The sequence below is a fragment of the Accipiter gentilis genome, chromosome 22 (genome assembly GCF_929443795.1).
Source record: "Accipiter gentilis chromosome 22, bAccGen1.1, whole genome shotgun sequence".
Taxonomy (NCBI): Eukaryota; Metazoa; Chordata; class Aves; order Accipitriformes; family Accipitridae; genus Astur; species Astur gentilis.
In genome coordinates this window covers 18223955-18238902 of record NC_064901.1, presented here as the reverse complement: position 1 = coordinate 18238902, position 14948 = coordinate 18223955, and the positions used below count along the sequence as shown (strand labels likewise).

The following is a 14948-nucleotide window of genomic DNA, read 5'->3' as shown; positions in this document are numbered from 1 at the left end:
TGGCTTGGAGCAGTCAGTGTAGTGTGGGATTTGAAGCCATTTTAACTATAGCAGAGATCAAACTATTCATAGGCTATTAAATACAGCTTAGTTTTGGCAACAATTCATTAATGTTCATTATGTTTTAATGGTTATGACCACATTTATATTCTTATGTAAATATCAAACAGTTTCTTATAATATTGCTGTGCCATGTGCTGTACCACGACATGTGGTAATGATGTAAAGTTTTAAATTATACCTACTGCTACAGAAAAAAAGTTAGGCTATTCATAGAATATGCTATTACAGTAAAAGACTTTCAAACATTAAAGTGTACAGTGTTATCAAAACCACTTAACATCATATAATCATACTCAAATGATATCACAGCTAAGTACTGCTGCTTGAATTACACAACAGTTTCAATTAAAAAAAAAAAACAAACCAGAATCAGTTTAGAAAGTACTTTTTCAATTTTTTCCTATTTATGTTGCACTTGTAATTTACACCACATGACAGAGAGATTCTGATACAAGTTTTGGCAGTAGACATGTAGTTTTTTAAAACTTTTCTAAAACTGGAGATTCATTTCACAAAACAGACTGATATTACTAAGAGTCCATAGAAGCACATCATTTTTTACTAACTCTATTCTACCAACAGAACTGTAGAAAAATATCCTCCTTTCTTATAAACCTCAGAGCAGCCTGCCACAGCATCTCACCCATTCATTCTCTGAATAAGCTGAAGTTTGCTCTTCTCAAGTCTAATGTTCCTAATCTGCTTCTCACTTTCCTCGCTCCCTTTGGTCTTAATCCACTGTCTCACAGTCACTGCAGCCAAGGCTGCCATCAGCCTTCACATGTGTGACCAGTTCTTCTTTAATCCTGAGTAACAGGTCCAGTAGTGCACTTCCCCAAGTAAATTCATCCAGCACATCAAAAACTTGTCCTTAACACTCCAAACTATATAATGAACTGGACTAACAAACATAAAATCCTAACCCTTTCAGAAAACTTTCGTTTTAAGCTAGCTTGGTTCCCTGATCTAAATCACTAAGTGGCAACAAAAACCCTTCTACCAGGAGAGAGGGTGAATGGGTAGAATTGCTTTCAAGGCAGCAGTACTAGTTTAAGTTACCTACATGTACATGTAAAGTAAAGTATAGCTCGCATTAGCTTAGCAAGACATTACTGTCGATAATTTATTTTTCTCCCCTCCGGTCTAGCTAGAAGCCTTGCTTTATGCAATGCACTCAAATTTTTGTCCCAGTGACAGAAGTTATGCCCAAATACTGCTAATTCAATCATTTAGAACCATCTTAACAACAAAAAAACCTTGTGGAATCCACAAAAGAATTTTAATTCAAAACTACACTAAAAACATACAAGCTTAGTCCTCTCTTAAATTATAATCACATCACAGTAAGTCTTTTTTTTTTTTTTTTTGAATGCTTCACCTACTTCTCACCCACCCAATGATTTTTCTCAATAGGTCTAGACACTCCTCAGTCAACAGGGAGTCTTATGCATGCACAGAACTGAGCTAGTAGAACTTTAAAGCATGATGTGATTCAACAGTGGTGATCATGGGTGGATGAGCATCCAGAGCTGTAAGGATCATGGATGACTTCCACACATTGGTCAGGTGGAAACACCAAATCTGTCTTATCCATGAGCTCATACATTACTTATAATTTTTCCATTATTTTATCCTACAGATACCAAAAAAGTCATGCCAAGCGCATCCATGCCAACCCTAAAAAGAAAATTCCATTACCTCTGCTGTTATCATGTTACCATGCCACTTTGTTACACAACTTCAATATGATAAAAAACATACTATAGCTGATTGATCAGATACTGGTTAGACAAGGGATGAGTTCTCTTCCCTGTATCTGGCTTCAGAAAAGACTTGGAAATGCCTCTAATTGTTACACTCAAATAATTCTATAGCTTGGATACAGAGAACCAACACATTAATACACATACTTCTCCTAACCTCAAGGCTATCTTTCTCTTAATAAAGCTGATGCAGGCATCCAGGGTCAGATTTTTAACAACAAAAATTCACAGAATGCACTTGAACTCACTGACAGTCAGGTACAGCAATGCTACAGTTCAAATACAAAGAAAACTTTCATTTTAAAATTGGTTGTTACCTCTGGCAGCAGCAAAACATGATTGATTTTTATAAAGGTGACACAACTAAAATTTTAGGCTGCTACAGGTAACATCAAGAGAAGCAAAGGTATAAACAGCCACTACAACTGTAATTTTCATGTCTACTTTAGGTTACTTCAGGGATCTTTCAATACTGTGTTTAACTTAGGGAAAAAAAAACATTTAAAAAAAAATTCTCTCTCACGAACAGCCATGATTTCTGTAAAACAACTGGAAAGACGTATGACTGTCCTTCAACAAATAAGATACAATGTAAAACTGATGAAAAAGGGGACAAGAATTCCTATAATTCTGTTGCTACTTGATATGATATTCACACCTCTTAAATTCTTTTCATTTTTCTAAATGGTTTTGGTTGGATATTCCTCAACATAATTTCATAAGGAATCTCTGAATTTTAGCTAAATTCTAATCTTTGCTACCTTTCCCACAGGAAACGCATTAGAGAGGCAAATGCCGATTACATGCAATACCATGCAGGCTTTTTTGTTCAATTCTTACCCCTGGATTAAGACTTTTTGTTTTCCTAATTACATTCAGCACATGTACACCTATTTTTGGTCTGGCACTACCTGCATACAAGAACGAACAAGACAAAGGTTTCTACATCGTTTGCTAGAGAAGTGATCACACGCTTTTGCTGACATAGAACTTCCTCCCCCAAGAGGACTAGGCTTTTACCACGTTATTAAATATTTAAAATTCTACAAGATCCTACAGCATAGGGAAAAAAACAGGGTAGAAGTATGCTTTTTAATCCATTTGTTGGTCATTATCAGTTGTCAAGTCTGACAAAAGGACAACCTGTCCCTGGAAAGCTTGTTATGCTGAGGTAACTGGTAATGGGAATGACAAGAGAAGAGGTTCGAGTCTCAGGTGCATTTTTAGAAGTTTTACTTAAGTGATGAGGGCTGCAGTATTGAAGTGTAAAAAATGTTTTTAATTTGCTTCAGTCCAATAGCTTTGCTTCAGTCTGATAGCTAGTAACAAGAGTTCAATAACTACTAAGAATTTTTCAGTAACAATTTTAAAGCTGAGAAATCAAAAAAGGATGCAAGAGGCTTATATCTTACTTTTAAGGAGGAAAAAAAAAAAAGGACCGACAGATAGAGCAATAGTCATACTCTCAAAAAAGGAAAGTTCAATCAACTAACTAGAGATTACTTTTTTGTGTGTGTGAAATAAAATTGCCATGCATATGGTGATACATAAGAAATGAAGCAAACTTATCAAAACATGCCACCAATTTAAAACAAAACAATTCATAGAAATTATTTTCCACCGCCATGTTCAGAGACTGTACAATCCAATTCACACACACAAAGCCTAAATAAATAAAAATAAACTAATCCTCTACTTTTTTGCCTTTTTTAATATTTCTACAGAGGCCTCACTCAGGTTCCCTTACTTACTAATTCTGATTCTTTAGTCTAGCCTGCACAGCATTGCTTCGCACTGCGCAGAATAGTGGTCATCTCAGGACATTCAGACTCTTGCCTGAGAGCCATGGAGCCCTCACAGCAGAAACACATCCAAAGGTCTCACCAGGAAAGGCCTGAGGAAGAGGAATTAGATGGGAAAAGGGGAGAAGGAGAATGATGCCATATGTCCAAAACACAGTTGCATTCCTTTGTATTGCTTCTCTCCCAGTTCTTGTTACTACTTCCTCATAATCGCTAATGAGGCCACCAAAGCTCAAGCAGCTTCTCCTCTGCATCAAGGCTTTGAGGTATATCTGTATCAAAGCAAGAATTAATGCAGGGAATCAGAAATGTAGTATTCTTTATAATACTCGTATACTAACACACATTTTTAATAAATATATGTACACACACACACAAATCACACACATGTGATTTTACATTATGTTTACATTATTTACATATATGTATGTGTACATTACATGTTCCCTATTCTATATTTTATGAGAATACAGAACTTTGTAATTGTATGAATGAGGATTCACGTCTTTAACCATAACTACTCACATAAAATGGCAACAAATTTGGCAATGTAGCTACACATAGATGCAAATTAGTGTGCCCTAATGCTTCCTGAATTGGGTAAGTTATTTGTAAAAGTGAATTACAAAAATAAGGGGGTTTATGTTTAATAATACTTAAAAATGGTGCTATAACTAATCTTTAAAGTATATAAGAAAGAAAAGAGTGGTGTGGGGAAGAAGACAGAACGTAGAAATTAGTGGGACATGGAGGAAAAAATGAAACTAATATCTGTAATAAGCTGGAAGTTGTTTATAGATGTTAGTGTTACTTTCCAGGTTCAATTTTGGAGGCTGGTTTATAGGGTCCTCTTGGGGCCAGAGCTGAGAAGACAAAGCAGGTGTTTTGTGCAAATTGTTAAGCTACAGGCAGATTCATGTTTTTGCCCTTTATACGCTGTCTGAAAGTTCACTGTGATGCACAGTGATTGCTTAAGATTCACTTTATAGTGAAACTTTACAGAAGTGCATTGGAAAAGTTTGCATCTCTTGCTCGATGTTTGGTGTAATTTGGATGACAAGGAATCTGCTTCCAATGATGAGTTTAGCATGACTGGGCCTGTTAACAAGGCAGGAGCTGTGGTTCTGGGAAAACTTCTTTCACAGAACAGTTTTCTGCCGGTATAGGTAGCAACTGCATCAAGATTTCCTGTGCAAGTCCCAGGATATAATGACACGTGAAAAGGAGATGCTACCACGAAGGCAGTGGCAGCCTTCTTTTTGTAGCTCCTCGCCTGGTGCCTGGGTGGCTCTCAAAGAGGGGCACTCTCTCTGTCCCCCTCTCCGGATCAGGGCGCCAAGGCTGGCGAGCGCCGGCGGGGAGCGCCCGGGCCGGGTCAGCACCCTGGCCAGCTCCGAGCGGCCGGCGGCGTCCCGCGGCCGGGCGGCTGCGGGGGGGACGGACGGCGGCGCGGGGGGAGAGTGCGCGGTGGGGCAAGGAAGGAAGGATCAGTCGCTCGCCGGGGTCGGGGAGATGTATCACGATGATGATGATGATGACGATGCATCTTGTATTCCCACGATAAGTACTAGTCAGATGCTACCAAGTTAGACAGGCTGAGAAGAATGCATTTTGAGTAACTTTTATTTTAATAGAAAGTTTCAAGAAGATTTCTGGTTTATCGTTGCAGATTCCAACAGATTCCTGAAACGTAGAAAACTCCAGAAGACAGTTACTGTTAGTGTTGGGAGAAGATAAATAAAATTACTTTGGTAACTGTGGGTCATCAGCTTTATATCAATTCCAGGCAAAAGAGAGGACTTGAGTTTTAAAGAATGAAAGGAAGGCAATAAAATTACTGCCATTCTGCTAAGTTCCCCTTCTTGTCAAACTCACTTTTTGCAACGACATTACAAGTTTGGCCTATAAAGATAATAATTGTTATGGCACTTATACTTCTTTAAGACATCAAAGTTTGTACCACACAGCACAGTCCGTTTTGAAAAAATTAAAACGGCAGAAAATCAATAGATCACACATTAAATAATAGGTCCCAAAATACAACTGTAAGCTAACTGAACTAATATTTCTCTAATTAGTCCCATAAGAATCAATTCCTGACTTTACACGGAAACATTTTTTACTAGAAAAAAAATGATAAAGTTTGTAGTTGATACTGAGATCAGGAAGAGGTATAGAACAAACTGCATCAACTATTTAATAGACTGCAATCAAACTACGCATGTTCCAACTCAGATAAAAGAACACATTATACATCAAGGAGCAAAGAATAAGTTGAGACATCACCTCACACAATACAAATAATCAGTCACTTTTGATAAATGCATCTGCTGCAGTGTTAAGGCTATGACCACTACAGATGAGTAGGCAAATAAACACTAAGGAAGATTGTAATACCTCCCTACCTGCTTGCTATAGGATTGCTGCTGGAATATTTTATCCAGTTCTGGTGTTCACATTTCAATAATTTTTTATTTTTTTTGACAAAAAGATGCAGATAAACCAAATTATTAAAATACTGGAGAATATGTATGGAGTGTCAAAATTATGAAGCTCAATTCCTTCAGATTACCTAATAAAAATTACTTTAGTCTAAGAAATTACAAGTGGTCTTCATTCTGACATACAAAATCATACGAGTAAAAGGTTGAACCTTTTGATTACTTACAAACATAAGAAGATCTCCAAGGCCTTTAATTTTAGTCAAAAAAGATATTCTACCTTTAGAATACTTCATGAATGATTTCAGTGGATTCCTCATTACTGACAATTCTTAAAAGACAACGGAATGATTTTCTAAATTATATGCTCTTATTCAACTACTGTTAGCACATATAATTCAGAGAAGTCTTAGGGAAGCTGGTGTTATGCACGAAGTTAACCTCAATAACCACTGCAGTTCCCTTGGTCTTAAAGCAGTCAGGCTGAGATAAGTGATGAGTTTTTTATCTTTGAAAATTAACTATATATTTCATTATGAAAATATAATTGCCCCAGGCAAATTTAGTATGCTGAGACTGTCCTAAGTCCACAAAAGTACTTTTCAACAGTCCAGAGATCAGCTGAAAAAATAAAGTATGGCAGAATGACGAGGCATAAGAATCAGTAAGTTTATGTATTACAAACATGGGGATCAAGAGACTTTCAAAAGTTATATGAATTTCTTACACATCAGAACAGCTAACAGTGCAAACTCAGATTTTAACTGTCTGCCAAACAAACGCAAAACTATTCCTAAGAACACAACAGCAAAGTTTCCCAAAAAACATTATTTCATTTCATCATTACTTAAATAATAAAAAATATTACACATTGGTATCACGCCTTCTAAGAAATATCACCTGTGTGTAAATAAAGATATTCAATACCAAATCTCTCAGAATTAAAGATCAGGCTTTAAAAATAATCCTGGTTGTATTGTTGACCTAACCTGCCATATTTGTATATTTTGAATGTTTAAACACTTGATCTATACAAATGAAACGTCTAAAACTAGAAGGTTTACTTCAGATTGACTGAGTGCAGATTTAATTTTGTAGATATGGAAACAGTAACACATAACACCATAATGGCGAAAGTGTAATAACCCTAAAAGAAGAACAGTATTCTATAGGTTCTTGAATTTACTTATAAGAAATATAATTCTATCAACACAAGTTATAAGTTTTTCCTTTTTTTTTATACACCAACAGGCATTAAATTTGCTTGAAGGATATTCAATTCTAAACTGTGGTGAGATACTTCATTTTGAAATCATTATTTAAACAAAAATTAATTTCTACTCGGTAAGAGAATATGCTGGATATGCAATCATACGGCAAGCAGAATTATGAGATTTCTACTGAGAAACAGGGAACATACAATGATATGGGTGAAATCTGTGTATACCTTTTTTTTTTATTAGTACTAGGAACTAGAATAGTAATAATACAGGTAATAAATAAGACTATGGCTATTACTACTCTTAAGACCAAGATTGCAGCTTTTACTTCTTTCAGAGCAAAGAATATAAGAGCACATTATGTGTCAACACCAAATATGAGCAATATCTACCGCAGGGCTACTCATATGGCAGGCCCTGGTCTGGATTCAGACTACAAATCAATTCTGTCCAAACCTCTACTCCAGAAAGAAAAAAATATTTCAGGGAGCCATCACAGGTTCTCACAATAGAATTGATATATTACCTACCAATTCCAACAAGCCAGTACAGTTGCTCACGGATTGCAGAGGGAAGTCAAGGGAAAATTGACTCATCAAGGAAAGGTTAGTCCAGTCTTTGGAGATACATATAGAAGCATGGCCACATGACCGACGTATCCCAGGCTCAAAACTAAGGAAATACATAAGAACAATATGGACAACAGAGAGAAATGTCCACCCTGAATTTAGCATCTAGCCCGAATTTCCTTCTAATCAAAGCAGCCTTTCAGATAAAATGTTGCTCTTTCTCTTGCTTCCTCCCTGAGCTGACAATAGGCAGAAAGACCTATCAGCTGAGCGCCCAGGCTACAGTAATAGAAAGGATCTGGTTATGACTACTATCTCAGCTAGACATTCAGGGTGAAGTTGCACATAACAGCATGACCTAGCAAGAGTTATAAACCTATCTCAGAAAAAAAGCCCAATATAAATGAGGCCCTTCTTACAATCATTCTCTGTCAAGTTCGTAAGTTGAATCAGCGCAGCTCAGAGATCAATGGGCACCAGAAAAGGCACAGGCAGAGGACATCATCTTCCACTTATAAACTGCAGCCAGCTGTTAGACTGGTTCAACAATAACATTCAATTTCATCTGCAGGAGCTAACAAGTGAAAAATATGATTATATGTATGTACATCTATAAATAAATGACAAGCAGCACCAGACAGTCAATAATGGAGCTTCTTTCGTGCATGCATCTGCTTTACTGTGGGAGGCTGATGGCTTGTTCCTCAGCTTCAGCATCAATTTCTTAGTTCTTGCCTAGTCAAGAGAAGAACTGACTGGGTTAGATAGCACATTTCTCCCACAAGACCAATAAATACTTTCTTCACACTGATCTATCTTGTGATTCTTTCATGATTTTTCTCCATCCAGATGAACTGCTCAACAGGTTTCCCCACTGGAAACACCATCTTGCTCAAAACTGTTAAACTATAATTTCACCCAAATCATCATGATTATCACAATATTCTCTAGAGCTTGACAAAACAGCAGATAAACTTTATACAGAAAAAGAATCGTGATCCAATATCAATTCCCCTCCTTCTGCTCTCAGAGTACAACATGCCAATTTGTTCTAGGCTGACTTGACTTAGGGAATTATACTTTGGTTTTATAGACTACTGGAAAATCATAAGTGTCACATATGAAGGCAGGGCATTCAATGAAACTTGAGCAGCACAGTCATTCCTCATCTAATACAATTTCAATCAGTTGATAATGCCTGTTCTGGATCTATTTAACCGGGGACGCTGACAAATGGAAAGACAGGAAAATAATTAATTATTTCAAGACAGTAAATAACTCAACATATATTAATTATTTAAAACAAAATAACATACAAATAAGTTCCAAAAAGTCACCAGTTTGATGCTGAAAAGAAGCATGCTCTATTTATAACTCACCCTCCCCTTTTTTTAAATACTTGAACACTGTGAAGCTAAACAGACATACTTAATTTGCTCAGAAGCCCTACTGGTTGCCAAGAGTGGCATTTGAAGCATTACTATAGCAGTAAACTTAACAGCTGCAACAAGACACTTCCTGCTGATACACCACACAACAAAGCAATATAAGTCTTACTACATTGTTGAGGAACATTGTATCAAGTTAAGTGTTCCTAAAACCCTCACAAAATGCTAATACCCTGTGCGACAAAAGCAACATTATCTGGGAATTGATAGAGAGCGAACGAACTCCCTCTTTCAGAATTAATAAGCAATTTCTAATTGAAAAGATGCAAACTCTAAAAGGCATGATCTTTCCTAACTGTGGATTAGTCCAGTGGAACGAGTCCGTTAACACAGGATACAATTTTCATGTAACTTCAGTTGTGAGAGAAGCGCATCAAAAACGTAATAAAATTATTTCCATTTAAACAGACCAGGAGGACACCAACCTTGATCATTACAGTTTTTCCCCATGTTATCTCCAGATCGTAATTTGTCCCTGCAACAAGTAACAGATCCCTTTACAGCATCTAGATATAGAAATTGGCCTCCTATTAAAAAGACCTCACATCTTTTACAAGCTCTCAGAGCACGTTCAGCATATTTTATCCTTTCTTTATACATCAGACAGGTTTGTATTGGAAAAAATTACTTTCCGCTGTATTGCAAAAAGTTACTTTCCTCATCAATACCATCAGTGAGCTGGTTAACTTCATCCATGAAAACCCAGCCAGCCTTCAACTCTTCCAACTACTCAGAAGCTTCTCCTGCACTCAAATGCAAAGCTAAGCAACATACATTTCTCTGAAAGGATGAATTATCGGATGGAGTCCCTCATCAGTGCAAATAACCCAATTCTCAATAATTGATTAGTCTCTTCAGAGACAAAGCAACAGCATGAAGTAGCATTCGACCAATGTTTTTCATCACAGATTTGTTCTCAACCATCCAGTACAAGAACTACAGAAAAACATGGCTGAACATAACAATGAACACATTTTTTAATTCTTAACAAGATACAGATTTGTTAAAAATGCTAAAGACTTACTGAGTCTCCCAGTTTGCCCTCCTTTTCCTCCCTCTTCTCAAATTCAATCTTTCCCTTCTCCCCCAAAAATTCCTCAAGGTTTTCAAAGATTTGTCTCCATTAATTGAAAAACAAGTTCGAAGAATAAGTTATTGAAAGTTATGACTTGCACAACGTCTCAAAAATGGGAAAAAGATGCTTGACCAGGTCAAGAGGTGAAGCGTCAAAAGGTCAGATTTTATTGTTTGCATTTTCCATTACTTACGTTTCAAGATTAGTGACCTATAAGCTAATATGGAGCAAAATAAACTATAAATTTAAACTGCCAGGAATGGCACCTCAAATTCATAAGCAGCTTAAAAAAAAAAATCCAAGTTACCAGATTTCCCCAAAAGCACACTACTTAACATCTAGCACTGAATGGGGGGGGGGGGGGGAGGGGAAAATATCCAACTCTAAAATTTAAAATTGTAATTAATATAATAAAGCTGTAAAAGATAAGTAAAAGATTGGATGATATTTTCAAAGTAATTTTGAAAGAACATACGAGATACAGTTACTGAAAGCCACATTATATAGTATTCCATATTTCCAACAAAGAGAGGGAAGTTAACTTTTATTTTACCACTGTGTGACACAGAATACAGTACAACCATTAAAGCACTCTATTAGTGCATGGAAAGCAGAAAAATTGAACTGCTCCATTTAGTTGTACTCTCTCATCCAACTGAAATAATTTTTATTTCCTCTTCTTAAAGTTAATGCGTTTAATTCCCATTTCAGTAGCCTAGATACTAAACTGTTAAGCAAAAGAAAAACAAATAACAGATTAACCATCTGAACAAGTTTCTTTCATCCCAATCACAGACAAGAAATCAATTTGATACTAAGCAATTTTTAAACACAACATGATCTGTAGCTCTTGGATTCCTTAATGTACGCCTCACATTTAGTCAGTTTTGCATGTTTTAATTCTTGCCATCTATACTTCAACATTTGGCCCATCAGACTGATCTGCTAGATCCATGGCGCAACACACACTGCCCTGTGAGATCAATCAAACAAAGCTCGGGTTTCTCTGCTGTGAGGAGAGAGTGCTTTAACAGAACGAGGGAGGAAGGACAGTGGCTGGTCCATGTACAACAACGCATCCCTGTGAGACCACTACGAATCCTGGTGTCTTGTACTGAAAAGGCAGCTGTTTCTCCTCCCCTCTAGCCAAACACAAAGGCTTTGTGTAGTGTTTCCCCAGAGCAAGAGAAAGAGACAACGCAACACACAGGAATACACAGAAACTGTCAAACTCCTGTTGTAGAGTATCAATTCATTCCCACTAGATAAACAAGCCTTAGCTAACACAAAAAACACAGTAGTATATTAATATACCATATAGTACAATTTCACACACACTAATCAAATGTTTAACCTTCTGTACAGATATATCTAGAACTGGCAGAAGCTGACTGTTTAGAAATCAGCTTTGAACAGTGAAAACTCCACTCATCTCTCTCTTTTGTCGTAATCGGAAATCTTTCTTGATTTAATCAGTCATATTGGAAAAACCTCTCTGGACTTTGTGCTGTTAGAGGTAACAGAGCCTGCAGCACGCAGCAGTAGTACAGTCACTACACTAAACTTAACCAACATCACGATATTCCAGCTGCTCAATTTGCTCTTCTCCTTCTAACCCCATCATTTGCAAAATGGGAAGTTTAAAAAGATGCTGAACTTCAAGAGCATAGTGGTACATCAGAAATACATCAGAGAAGAACAAAGGATTTGTCAGAGATAGTTGATTCCATCTTCACAAATCTTAAACTATATCTTTATGCACTATTTAAAAAATAACTTTTGACCAATTAATATACATACTACTGTAGTCAACTTTTCTTATATATAATTTTTTTGACAAGCCAAACAAATGTTAATAAGCATACTTCTGGTTTAACAAGTTAAGAAAGTTTTAATACTTTGTTAAATGTAATTCACACTGTAAAACAAAGGAAATCACCACCAATAAAGTATTCTGTGCAATTTAACACAGAATAAAAATGTTGGATATCTTTGTACCATGAGTTCACACCATTAAGACCCAAAAAAACCTTTCCAAAATCAAACAAGAGCAGCAAAATAAGCTCTAATCTTTTGTTTCTCAGATACAAGAGGTAAAATTAACTAACATACCTACAAGCATTGCACGTGTTCAACAGAGGCATGGCATTGAACATAGAAAAATTCTACTCTTTTTCCAGAATCAAAACATGGAAACTAATCACTCGCTTCAAGGCTAATCCAATTTTAAAATTAATAGTGTATGTTTTATTTTAGGGGTCTCAGCCTACCCATCAATATAGCTTACTAATTCTGAACATTTAAGCTGAAATCCAACTGGTTCTGCACATACAGTCTAACTAAGAAAGTCATTTCAACCTATTTTATAACTCATTTTCTATAGTCCTTTCCAGCTTAATTATAAAAATGGTAGAAGGTTCTCAAAAGGCTGTGCTATATAGTCAGGGGTCTTTGCTTTGTGTCCATTTCCCTCTTCCGCCCCCCCGATAATACGTTAATATTATTAATATTTGCAAATCCATCCCCGATCACACCAGCAGTTGTTCCCAGCTGCTCTGACTCACACCAGAGGTTAGGAACCTCGTACCGATCTTTGTCCTCTCACTGCTTTTGCTCTAGAGTGACAACAGAAGTACAAGGATGCAGTTGCAGCTCCAGAGATCATCTGTAGACTTAGGAACAAGGTATTTCCCCGATACCTTTTTTTTAAAGCTAAGAGTGGATACAAAAATGGTTTTTTTAATTTCTTCCATATGCAGTTTATATGTTTACTATTATCACCGTAGTTGAGTGCATCTGCGGCCTAGCCAGGCATATCTGTATTCATATATTGATGCAACTGCTGTTAATGGCTCCAGCACTTAAAGTGCTAGACGACAGACAGACTGATCCCCCATCCAGCCTTGCCCACGTACCCAGCCGTTAACACGCATGCCACAATCAAGAACTGGAAATACAGATGCAGCTATTTTAAAACAGGGACGTTTCGCCATCAGAACACGTAGATATCTACCGTTCGCCTTCTTGCAGCAAGTGGGAGGGACAAAAAAAAAAAAAAAAAAAAAAAAAAATCTCGTGCCTATAAATTTGAATTCTCCGTAGAGGCCGGGGCGGCGACGACTGCTGCTGGAGCCCGCCAGACCTGCCGACCTTAACTCCACAGAAAGGATCGCCTCGTCCTGCCCGCGCACCACCACCCCCACCCCACCCCCCCCAGCTGCAAGAAGCCCTCCTCGGGGTGGGCCGTGCCCTCCCCGGAGCTCCCACACCCGGCAAACTCCCCTCTCTCCCTCGAGGAGAGAATCCGCGACGCGGCACCCACGCAGCAACCGCTGCGGCCGGGCCGGCGGCGGGGGTTCGGCCGCCGAAGCCCCGAGGGCCGCGCGCGCCCCCGCTGAGGCGACCGCAGCACCCCTACTCCCCCCCACCCCCACCCCGGGACACCTCCGCCCGGCTGCCGGGGCCCGCGCCGGCGGGCGCGCAGGGGTAACGGTAACGGCGACGGCCGCCGCGCAGCGCAGCGCCGCGTCGCGTCTCCTCACCTGGAACGGGGCCGAGGCGGCGGCGGCGGCTCCTCAGGGCGGCGCGCGGTAAGGCGAGTCCCCGCGGAGCCCGGCGACCCCGGCCGCCGCGGGGGATGGTCTGCGGGGCTGGGGGGGGGGGGGAGGAGGAAGGCTAGAGCGGCGGCCCCCGGCCCAGCCTCCGCCCCATGGTGTGCGGCGCGGTCTCTATGGCGACTGCAGTGCCGGGACGGCGCCGGCCCGCCCGCGGGGAGGGATAACGACTGCGCGCAGCGCGGAGGAGCGCTCAAGGGGTTACGGAGGGCCCCGCGGCCCTCCCCAAAGAGGTTAACCCCCTCGCGGCCGCCGCCATCCCTGCGGCAGTCCCGGCCGGAGCCCGGCCGCGCTCGCCCGCGCCGCCTCCCCCGCTCTCGCCCTTCCTCATCAGCGCGGCGCCACCGAGACCGCTGTCCTCCAGGGCGCCGCCCGCATCTCTTTTTCCGGAGCGGTGATTGGGCAGCCGCCGAGATTCCTCCCGGGCGATTGGTTATCGGCGGGATCAATCAAGGCTGCCGGAGGCGGGCGCACCTGGAAACGGCGCTGTTGTGCGGGGTAGGTTGAGAGCCGGCGAGTCCCGCTGCCAGCCACAGCCGCCCCCGCGCAGCCTCGGGGCCGAGGTGCGTGCTGGGCGCTGTAGTCCCCCGCCGCGCTGGCGGCCGGCCGGGCGGCCAGGGCCGCCCCGAGCCGTTTCCCGCCGAGGTTCTGAGGGAACCGTGGCGGGGGATCGAGGCTGGCGCTCGCCGCCGCAGGGCCGCTCCCCGCTGCAGCGCCCGTCCCGGTCCGGGGGGGGGAGCTTGCGTCCTCCGCTGCGGTACCGGCCTCCGCCTTAGCAGCCCGGGCTCGGCCGTCCCCGGGCCTGATCGGTGAAGCTGCCCGCACCTGGAGGGGGGTGCCCGGGGCCTGCGTGGGCCCAGGCCGCTGCCCTGCCCCGGCCGTGCCGCGGTGGGACGGGAGGGCTGAGGAAAGAGGGGTCCGGGCGGGGGGAGGCCGGTCCCTCGCATCGCCTC

The 14948-nt window shown here is 40.7% G+C and overlaps 1 protein-coding gene across 2 annotated transcripts in view; it reads right to left on the bottom strand.

The window, feature by feature from the left end:
- Positions 1 to 14417, bottom strand: part of TTBK2 (tau tubulin kinase 2) — a 99769-nt gene extending 85352 nt beyond the window's left edge. For both annotated transcript variants that reach the window (XM_049825914.1, XM_049825916.1), the window contains exon 1: positions 13924 to 14417. The gene's annotated coding sequence lies outside the window, so the exon portion shown is untranslated. The remainder of the gene's footprint in view (positions 1 to 13923) is intronic.
- Between the last annotated feature and the right edge of the window lie 531 nt (positions 14418 to 14948).